The 11255-nt window shown below is 46.1% G+C and overlaps 1 long non-coding RNA gene across 1 annotated transcript in view; it reads left to right on the top strand.

The window, feature by feature from the left end:
• The window catches only part of LOC111746162, a 21333-nt gene that overhangs the window by 805 nt on the left and 9273 nt on the right, over positions 1-11255 (top strand). The window lies entirely within an intron of this gene.

Genomic DNA, 11255 nt, shown 5'->3' with positions numbered 1-11255 from the left:
CGCGTGTTTTTTCTAAGCCATTATTTAAAAGTTTATACTGAGTCATTCCTCTGCAGATGAAGCTCTGACTGATTCATAGTCGGAGAGCTGCAGTGGCCTCGAAGGCGGGCGGGACCGCGGTCCCGTTCGGGGCGGAACGCGCTCGGTCCACCTCCGATGGCCACGGAAGGTCAGGACGGCTCCCCGCGGCCGGCGCCGACACGCTCCCCGCCTCGGTCTTTACGGCCCCATCGCGGGGCGCCGGGCTGTCGCTCACGTACGCTCCGCCACGTTTCCACACTGTCACTTCGTTCGGGGACATCTGTTTAACATTTAGACCTTCAGGGAGCATTTCTGTGTGGAAAATTCTTTACCTTGAATTCGAAAACCTAGCAGCAGAATGGAAATGGGGAAGTGTCGTGGACGTGCTTTGAAATTTAAGAAGCGTTCAGATAATGGTCCGTTGAAGGAAACAATTTTATTTCGTGTCTTTCCTGTTAGGCTCCGAATCGGTTTTCAGAATGACATAGGCGTGTGCGTGTGTGTCCCCGTGCGTGTGTGATTTATTCATTTATTTTTGTGCAGTCATAAAGGCTGGACTGAGTCGCGTTGTTGCCGCTTCTTAATTTACATTCACAGCATACAACTGAGGAGGAGCCATCATTTTTTTTTTTTTTTCCCCCTAGCATTTGCTGTGAACACACACTGGTGAAGCGTTTGGAAACGTCGTTTTCTGTCATCTCGTCTGTCTGTAAAATCCTTATCTAAAGAAATGACCGGGCGGACCATGAGTTGGTGCTAAAATCTTCTCATGTCTTTCACATCTTTGAAAATGGCCTGTGGAAAAGACTGCATCGTGTGTGTATGTAGGGTGCCTGGCAAAATAGTGTACAGCCATTCGCTTTTCAGATGAAAGGAAATATTTGCCTTTTCACCGTGCTGTGACAAGACATATGTTAAGAATTAGTCTAAAGACGAAAAATTCTTGGGCCAAAACAGAATAAGCCTTACCAGTGTGAAAACTAGAAAACAGCATACAAAAATCAATCCTCCTTGTGAGTAGGTGCTCATGACAGACCCGGACAGACCTGGGGTTCTTGCCTAGCATCACTGGTTAAAATCAGACCTTATCACGGATGAGGTTTAAGATGTAAGGTGTCTCACCCAGACGCCATCTGTTCCAGCTGTCACAATGCAGAAGCCAGGAAAGCAGAGAGAGCTGGCAGAGAGAATTCCAGCGCGCTCTCTCTCTCTCTCTCTTTTTTTTAAGACGTGAATTTTTCTGTGAGGGGAAAGACCAGTTATTTTCCTTGGATGCTGTCCATTTATTTTGGAATTAATAAGATGGCCTCACTCAGTGAGGAGGGTGTGAAGACGTTCCACAGGAACCAGGCAATAGCAGTGGCCAGTTGTTTCTGTGAAAAAAATATTCCTACTCTTTTCTTGTTCGTGCCTTGGAGAAGGGCCCTCATTTAACGGAAACATAGGAGTTGCTTCTTGCTGTTTGCCCATGATGGGATTTTGATTCCGTAGACACCCCTGCTAGAATCCCTTTAATTTTTCACTGTGCAAATGGAGGGCCTTTCTGGGGTAGTGTCAGGATAGATATGCTAATGAGCTGAAGGGTGAGAATGTCCTTTTTTATGTAAAAGCTGTACTTCAAAAAAGATAAAACTGTCATTGTGGTGTTGCAAGTCTGGGCTAGCTCAGGCAAACAAAGGAAATTGCGTTAAATTTGCCCATCTCGGCGTCCTCATCTTATAGCAAGGCTCTGCAGCAAGTGATCTAACCTATCAAATATTATGCAATAGTTGAGTTTCCTTACAGTGGTCGGTTTAAGAACTGTTGACTTAGTTGAGGAGATATGACCAAGGCCCTTTGCATCCTTGGAATCAGGACCCCTTGGATGCTTCCTTACAAGTGCTCATAGAGGAAGAAAAGTGATTTGTTTGGGGCAGGGGGAGGGGTAAGTAGAAGAGTCATAATATTGACTTAAGATACAGAGACGCCGTGAAGAGAGCTGCCGAGTGAGAAGGAAGGCGACCAGAGAGAGGCAGTCGAGGCCTAACTGTGGAGATGGTGCTGAGACTTGTCCTGAGCGGGAGGGAGGAATGCAGCCAGCGTGAGAGGCCGGATGCCTGCCGGCAGGAAGGCAGTAAACGGGGCTGGGGGAAGGCGCAGCGTGCGCCAGATCCCTTGGGGTCGAAGGATCTAAGGGAAATAGAAGAAAATGCAGTTTTAAATAGAAAAAGAAAAAATGTCAGAAGACACCGTGTATGCTTGTGTAATGTCTATTATTCATAATTAACTAAAAAATACAAAATGGCTTTCTCAGTTTAGAGAGCCTTTATAGGCTCTTCTGTATGACCATCCCAGGCATCACGGGTGATGGGGAGCTGGCCAACCTGAGAAGGAGGTGAGGGTTTGTGTTTTTTTTTTATCAGTAAATATTAGAACCTTTTTTTTGGATGATGATGAATTTTTTTTGTCTCCCTGTGCAGACACCCTGGGGCGAGGCTGACAAGGGGTGAGATTTCATGATTGCAGGTGACTCTCGGTTTGTGTTCACTCTAGAAATCGAGTTGGATTCTCTTACTGAATTCTATATTCCTTGAGATAAGTGGATCATTAACTGGGCCTTGGGAATCTTTCCCTCATTTAATTGAACGTTCAATTAATGTGCCTCGAGTTCTGTAATGTTCTAGTCACAGTGCCAAAATGAGTGAGAAACCGCACCTGCCTTGAAGGGCATGGTCTGCAGAAGTCTGGGGCACCTTGGCCCCTGTGCACACTGAGGGGAGAGGCTAGAAACCAACGAGAGTTTGACAGACAGCCCAGGGACTGAAGCTCCTGGCCGGAAGGGTGAGGAAAAAGAAAATTCACACCCTGTCCTCAGGAGACTGGCTGCCCAGCTAGGGAGCGAAAACCCACTGGGAAGAAAGTAGGGAGTCGTGAAACTCAGGCTTGTGCAGAGAGGACTGGAAGTCTGGTGGGAGTTCAGAAAGGGAAGGCTTCCTGGAGGCGGTGTTGAGCCTCAGTGTCAGGAAGGCAGGTGTTGGGGGTGGGGCTGAGAACCGCAGTGAGAGGACTTCTCCCCTCCCCGTGATGTTTTGGTAAAATGGGATCTGACCATTTGCTGCCCTGCTGCTTCTTGCCAGTAGTTACAGTGTGTTTCCAGTTGCGATGTTCCCCGTGTGGTCCTCTAACTCGTACCAGACTTTGTGACCAGGAGCTCAAGTGGGTCAGGCGGTCTGCCCCTCCGTGTGTGGTGGGGAGCAGAGCGGCGGGCCCCAGGCTCGGGGGAGCACACTGCTGTGCCGGCTGTTTCTCCTTACAGCTAGAAAGTCTCAAAGCGGTGATGATGGAGGGGCGTAAATATTAAAAGGCCCTTCCCCAGGAACTCCCCCAAACCTACCACTCTGCCATCCACGTTGAAATGACCGAAATCTCTTTTAATTCTCAAGAAATAAAAAACGGGGCCCTGTGATTTCATTTCATGATTGACTTTTCTCTAGGGCTGTCTCCATGCTGATTTTGACTCCATATATATTTTTTAAACGGAGGCTATTCGATAACTTCTCGGGAGGCCATTCCACCAAGAAAGGTAGCAGGCCTGCTATTCGGAGGTTCCCATTTCCTTTCCAATTTGAATACTTGATTCTGCGGCAAAACCCCAAAGCATATTTATTGGAAACGTCTTTGAGTGGAGACTTAGCTAAATTGATTAACCGAGTGGCATAATAAAATCGTTAGGGCAGCAACAGCATCAGAGTGGAAAACCGAGACTCTCCAGGTGCCGTGGTGGTTGCGTCGAAGGCGTTCAGACTGACTTAGTATGCCGGAAGGCCGCTGCCGGGTAGGCCTGTGTACACGGGCTCTAATGAGGTCGGAGGCCTTCCCATTTCCCTGTCAGGCACATGTAGGCCCTCCTTCAATGTTCCTGTCCAGAACTTGCTACCTTAGCAGAGAGGAGGGATGTGATACATGCCACATGGTGGTTGCATGTGGCTTGGCAGATGCAGTTGGGCGAGCCTTGTAGCTGCCGCTGTTGACTGCGCCTCCTGATAGTGCTTCGCTCTCTGGTTTGTTGCATTGCGGGGCTTGCGTGCTGGGAGACCTGATTTGACACTGTAACTTTCTTGGGTGCTTTTAAGAACAGGGAAGCTAGTTCTCTTGAGTCCTTCCTGGCCCAGTAGTCACAACTTTATTCTAGAAGTTAAATTCTGTCTGTTTTGGATTAATAGTAGCATGATGTTTGAAACATTTCTATAGGGTAAATGAAGTGTCCTGGTTTCAGAAGGCCTTCCTGTGTAAGGTGGGGCTGTGAATTTTACATTGTACTCAGTAATGTGTCTGATTTTTTAAATATAAACATACTTTGTCCTCCAAATGATTGCATATTGTCGATTCCCCAAAAGATGCATTGTGTTCACCCGGGGCTTCCCTAGGATCTCTGAGGAGGTCCCTGGCACCCCACCACGTGTGCTTGGGGCTGCCCACCCCCCAGCTCGAGCAGCGGGCACGGCGGAAGGCACCGGCTGTAGAGATTCGCGTCGCGGTCCTGCCCTCTCTGCTTAGCTGCAGAAACCCCTTGGACGGCTGGCTGGGTGTGTCCGAGTTGGTTTCCCTGCCTGGAGATGGGGCTCGTGGCAGCACGCTCACCCCTTGCCGGTTGAGTGACGTGGACAGAGAAGCATCCTAGTGATGTCTATTTTCATCATGTCGAGAGGATCGAGATGTAGTCGAGGTCAAGCATGGAGGTCTTAGAATGTAAATGTGTGTGTCAGATCTCGGTAGGGACCACCCAGATTTCCTAGTGAAGGTACCACACTTTATGTGGGAGGCAGCTGAGGCTGAGTGCAGGGTAAGGGACCCTCCCGAGCCAGACTGTTCACGCAGAGTGGAGTTTTTCCCCAGCATTCTTTGTTTTCCTGAGATTTGCTTCAGGGAAGCCGCTTGGCCGCTAGTTCTGACTTGGGATAATTGAGAATTATTTAATCAACACACATTTTCGAGAACTAACTCAAGAGCAGTGCTAGTTGCCAAAGCTACAAAGTCCAGCAAGCTGCTCCGTGGTCGCTGTCTTCAGGGAGCTTCTGTAAGATGAGTGAGCCAGAAGGATCATTTGGTCATGGCACAGTGTGGTAGGTGCCATGACAGCGGGACAGAGGGGCTGTGGAGCATGCGGGTGCCGTGCAGTTTGGCCCAGGGCTTAGGAGGTGTTTTCCGGGGAGGATGCGCATGAGCAGGCCTGCAGACGGGGAGAGGAAGCACGGGCTGGCGGTCGCACAGCAGAGGGCCCGGGCGTCTGCAGCAGGTCCACGCGGCTGCCGCTCATGGGAGACAGAACTGGCTGCCTTTTTGCCAGCCCAGCTTCTGAGGTAGGAAGGACCCATTTTACAGGTGAGGACCGTGCAGGGCAGCAGCCTGTAGGGCTCCAGGGTTCACCTGTTACCACTGAGCTCAATGGTTTAAGCTGAACTACCATCTAGTTTAGGATTTTGTTCACACTCCAGACTTTTTAATTTTGCTTTCAGATTCTAGATGTTTTAGCTTTGCTACTGTATGGTACTTTTTAAAGAATTGTGTATTTTTCCAGCATATGTTTTTCACGCATTCTTTCCTTCCCTCCAACATCTGTTTTGCCTATATTGACTTATTTTCCCAGCCGGTATTCCATTCCTTCTCTCTGTTTTGAGTTATTTTCCCATGGCAGCAACATTTCATTCAATATCCTTTAACAAATTCAGTTAAAACGTTCTTCAGATGTTGCTTACACGTTGCTGAGTGGCGGTCCCAAACCTGTAATGTGCTTCCTTTCCCCTTTCTCGCTCTTAATTTACATTTAAACTGGTAGTCTGGTAATAATGATGGTATTTAGTCATTATGTCTTTACAGGTTTTGTAAATATTAGCTTGTTGGTGGTGAACAAGTCCCTGAGGCCTGGTCACTCCGTAGAGAGCGTCATGGTTACAGCCCAGCACAGTCAAACTCCCACCCATTTGTGTGGAATTTAATTGGAACTACAGGTGGCTCATGGGAATATAAGTTAAAGGCACAGACTCCTTCTTCACAGTGAGCGGGGCAGTGATGTCGGTGGCGGTGTTGGAGAAGGCTTTACGTGGCTCCTCCGCTGGAACCGCTGTAAAGTTCTGAACACTGGACCAGGAAGGGTCAGCGATGGCTGGGCTGAGGTGAGGGGACTTGTCTCATGGCCGTCTGTGTCTGCTCCAGGAAGGGCTGTGAGTAATGGGCACAGCGGAACACCGGGGCAGCGAGGGCAAGTTCTGGGAGGGCTGGCAGGCAGCTTTCTTTGCTCTTGCGCAGGGAGGCCCTCCTGGGGGGAAGGTCTTGGCCGAGGGTCACAAGGGCCTCGTGTTTCTGGAGCCTGCCCTGCCGTCTCCCGGTTGAGGGCTGCGCCAGTGCACCTTGGATGGGTCTCTGGCGTTAAGATGACAGGCTTCTTAGGGACAGGGTCTCTTCATCGTATTGTCACAGTTTGGCCTAAAACGTGCTCAGTGAAAGTGAGACGGATTTCTCTGTGGGATGGGTGTGGGTTTGTGGTCGGACCTGGCTGGAGGCCTGGTCCCTCCCGTGGCTACTACGATAGCAGGTCACATATCCTGAACCTCAGTTTTCTCATCTATGGAAAGGTCATCGTGGGGATCAAAGTGAGGATGTGGGTGAATGTGAGGGCCTGGCGTGTCGTAAGCAGTGATGCCTCTCCCTCTTTCCTTCCCGGAGCGATTCGAAGAGAAGACGTGTCTCCTTGGCAAGGTGAGGGGTGCGGCCCGGCGCTGGGAGACAGTCGTGCAGGTACGGTAGAAGCAGCACGTGGAAGGACCATAACGATGTTATTTGTAAGAGAGTTAAATGTCTAGAAATGTGTGTATTTGCACGAAGAGGGACGTCTACATTTAGATAACCCTCCCTTTTCTAGAAAAGCAATTTTTGCATATGATGATTTGTGATCAGTTATATTTTCGTGCATCATTTTCTTTTAGTTAGCAGAATAGTATTCTTCATTCATTGTGGTGTTTGTTCAGACATCGCCTCTTTGAGGTTCTCCCTGAGCACCCTGACTAAAAACAGCCCGTGCTGGCTGGCACTCTCTGGTCTCTGACCTTGCCTTTTTTTTAAATTCCTAGCAGAAAACTTTTGTCCATCACCTTAACCCATGTACAAGGAGAGTGTCCGTGTATGGTATATGGTGTATGGTAGGAACTCAAGAATTCGTATAAACGAGTCAGTAAACTATATATTTACCACATTTTCCTTTGTTGAGGCAAAATTCATATAATATACAATTAACCGTTTTAAAGTGTGTAGTTCAATGATATGTAGTGTATTCACAATGTTGTGCAACCACCAGTTCTCTCTGGTTTCAAAACTTTTTCATCACCCCATAAAAAACCCTGTACACGTGAATCACTTCCCATCCCCCTTCTTCCCACCCTCTGGTAACCTCTAACGGCTTCGCTTTCCGTCTCTGTGGACTGGCCTGTCCCGGATATATCATATAAAAGGAATCTGCGTGACCTTTTCTGTCTGGCTTCTTTCACTTGTTTCACTGTTTTTGGGGTACATCCAAGTTGTAGCACATATCAGTATTTCTTCATGTGTCAGTATTATGGCTGAATAATGTTTCGTTGTGTGTGTATACCACAATTTGTTTATCCATTCATCCACTGAGGGCCATTTGGATTGTTTTCACCTTTGGGCTGTTATGAATAATGCGTACAAGTCTCTGTAGACATGTGTTTTCATTTCTCTTGGATATGTTTAACTTATTCCCACCAGCAATGTACTAAGGTTTCAATTTCTGCACATCTTTGCCAACATTTATTTTGTCTTTTTGATTAAAGCTGTTCTAATGGATATAAGTGGTATCTTGTGGTTTCGTATTTCTTTAATTACCGATGATATTGAACATCTTTTATCTTTTCATTGTATATCTTTTTTGGAACAATGTCCATTCAAGCCCTTTGCCCATGTTTTAATTGGGTTGTTTGTCTTTCTGTTGTTGAATTGTAAGAGTTCTTTATGTATTTTGGATATTAAACTCTCATTAGTTATACAGTTGACAAATAATTTTGCCCATTCTGTAGGCTGTTTTTTTATAGTCTTGATAATGTCCTTCGATGTACAAAAGATTTTAATTTTGATGACATCCAGTTTATCTATTTTTTCTTTTGTCACTATTGCTTTTGGTATTAAATCTTGGAATCTGTTGCCAAGTCCAAGGTCTTGGAAGAGTTACACCTGTGTTTTATATTTATAGTTTTAGCTCTTACATCTAGGTCTTCGATCCATTTTGAGTTAATTTTTATATGTGGAGTCCCACTTCATTATGTTGCATGTGCTTATCCAGTTTTCCCGACACCGTTTCGTACAGAGACTATTCTTTCCCCATTGGATGGCCTTGTCACTCTTGTTGGAAATCAGTTGGCTGCAGATGTTTGAATTCATTTCTGGACTACAGTTCTATTCCATTGACCTGTATGTCTGTCCTTACGCCAGTAGCACACTATTTTAATTACTATAGTTTTGCAGAACGTTTTGAAGTACGTTTGAGAAGTGTGAGTCTCCCAACTTTTTTTTTTTTCAAAATTGTTTTGGCTACTTGGGACCACTCGTAGGTCCATGTTAATTTGAGGGTCAGTTTTTTCCTTTCTGCAAACAGTCTTTGGAATTCGAGGGGAATTGCATTCAATCTGCTTTGGGGAGTTGCCATCTTAACAGTGTCAGTTCTTGCAGTCCGTGACCCCGGGGTGTCTTTCCATTTACTTATAGCTTTAATTTCTTTCGGCCAGACTTTGTTTCGGTGAACAAATCTTTCACCTCCTTGGTTAAACTTATTCCTAGATATTCTTTTGGATGGTAGTATAAATGGAATTGTTTCTTTAATTTTGGGGGGGAGGTTGTTCATTGCTGGTATATGAGACTACAGCTGATTTTTGTGTGGTGATCATATACCCTGCAACTTTGCTGAATTTTGTTATTACCTCTAGTAATTTTTCTGTGGGTTCTGGGATTTTCTGTATAGAGAATCACGCCAAATGCAAATAGAGATCATTTATCTCTTTCTTTTTCTTGCGTAATTGCTCTGGCTAGGACGTCTAACAGTATCGAATAGTGGTAGCGAAAGCGGACCTCCTTGTCTTGTTCCTGGTCATAAGGGAAAGCTTGATTAGGAAGCTAGGTGTGGGGTTTTTTGTTTGTTTGTCTTTTAATAAATGTCCTCCATCACATTAAGGAAGTTCTTTTCAATTCCTGCTTTGCTGAGTGTTTTAACATGAAAGGTTGTTGAATTTTGTCAGATGCTTTCCGTGTGTTGTTTGATATGATTCTGCTTTCCCCCTTTCATTCTATTAATACTGTATATTACATTAATCAGTTTTCACATGTTGAACCACCCTTGCTTTCCTGGAGTAAATCTCACTTTGTCGTGGTGTTTAATCCTTTTGTTGTGTTGTTGAATTTGGTTCACTACTATTTTGTGGAGAATTTTTGCATCTGTGTTCATCAAGGATATTGGTCTTTAGTTTTCTTTTCTTGCTATATCTTTGTGTGGCTTTGGTATCAGGGTACCAACCTCATTTTGACTGTATATCATATTTCTTTAGAACTTTGAAACCTATATTCCCTTACTTCAGTAGTGTACATAAAATTCCAGGAGGATTTTGAAGCAGATGGGAGAACTCATTGATGATCATCACGCGACTTACCTCCCAGCTTCCTGACACGAAGCTGCCCATAAAATGGCCTGTAGTGGGGAAAATCCTGGCCAACACTGCCACCAGAACTCTGTGTCCACCAGTGGAGAATGGAAGAAGGGACCTTAGTCCCGATTCCGGGGCAGGAGAGAGATGTGCTTCTGTCATTTCTTGAAAGTCACAGATTGTTTTGGATAACGATTGCTGAGTAACAAGCTGCCCTAAGCTTCAGTGATCTAAAACAGTAATCTGCTTTTAGATCTTATGGTTCTGTGGATTCATCAGGCAGGGCTCAGCTGGGCGATTCTTCTGCTCTACGTGGCATTAACTGAGGTCACTCACTGGTGTTCACCTGGCCTCTTATCTGGTCTGGAAGGTCCAGGACAGCGGTACTCACATGCCTGATGGTCATAAGACCAGACTTGGTTCTTCCTCCCCTTCTGTGGAGGGTCAAGGCCCCCTGCAAACAGCCTCTCTGCTGGGATGGTCAGACTTCTTCCCTGGCAGCTCGGGACTACTGGAATGACTGTTCTGGGGGAGGAAGTAGAGGCTGACAAACCTGTGTGACGTTACTCCTGCTTTGGGCGGAGGACTCCACCCAGTACTCCCCGATCTAGGAGAGGGAACATATAGCCTACCGCGCGATGAGAAGGGTGTCCGGGCATCTGTGACCACCTTAGGCCACTGCATGTGTGGTGGCTAGAGTCCATGGTGCTTTCAGCAGTGCGTGTTACATGCACTTTTTAAGACCGGCTACTGTGGGCTGAAATGGAAACCCCGACGGTTGTGTGTTATCTGGTCTCCGTGAGAAAAATGCATTCTGTGTTCTGAACCAAGAATTTGTGAATAAACTTTTGAAATCGAGCCATTCATAAAATGGTAATTGCTTATGTAAAAGATACGTTTTATTTGTTTAATCAGCAGGCATCCTTGATCGTCTGTTTGTCAGGAGTTTTCCAAGTATAACTTTGGATCTGTGAATTTTCTCTTCCTGTTATTTTATTTTAAAAATTATTTGTGAATTTCAATTTCATTTTGAGCACTATTGTGGAGTTTAAGCTTATATTTCTCTCCTTTTTTTTTTTAAAGTTCATTGAGAAAATATTAGTAAGCCTACATATCCTAAATTTCTTTTTCTTCACCTTAGATCATTCTGATAAATTCCCTAGAGACTTACTAGAATGAGGTTACGGCTGTTTATGTATAAAAGTGTGGGGTGATTCGACAGCACGTGCAGAAGTGTGGATGCATTAGCTCTGACACAGAAATCTCCTTTTCTGTAAGCCTTGCCTTTTAGCCTGTCTCAGCGGACCGTTGCAACACTGTTTTGAGCCAGAGCAAATGTGATGTGGTCATGGGGAGTGGATTTAAGTCAGGAAACAAGAAACCTGCATCTTTGGCTCCAGCGGAGCCCCAGGCATTGGGATGGATGCGGGTGGAGAGGCAGGAGCTGTGGCCGTCTGAACAGTGCCCTCTGCTTACGCCCGCCCAGGCTGCCCTGTGTACAGGGCTGCAGTTCCAGCGCCCCTGGGGGCCGGCCACAGCGTGAGCTGCCCTGTG

Source organism: Pteropus vampyrus, unplaced genomic scaffold (genome assembly GCF_000151845.1).
Source record: "Pteropus vampyrus isolate Shadow unplaced genomic scaffold, Pvam_2.0 Scaffold178, whole genome shotgun sequence".
Classification (NCBI taxonomy): Eukaryota; Metazoa; Chordata; class Mammalia; order Chiroptera; family Pteropodidae; genus Pteropus; species Pteropus vampyrus.
This window is presented reverse-complemented; position numbering and strand designations above follow the sequence as displayed.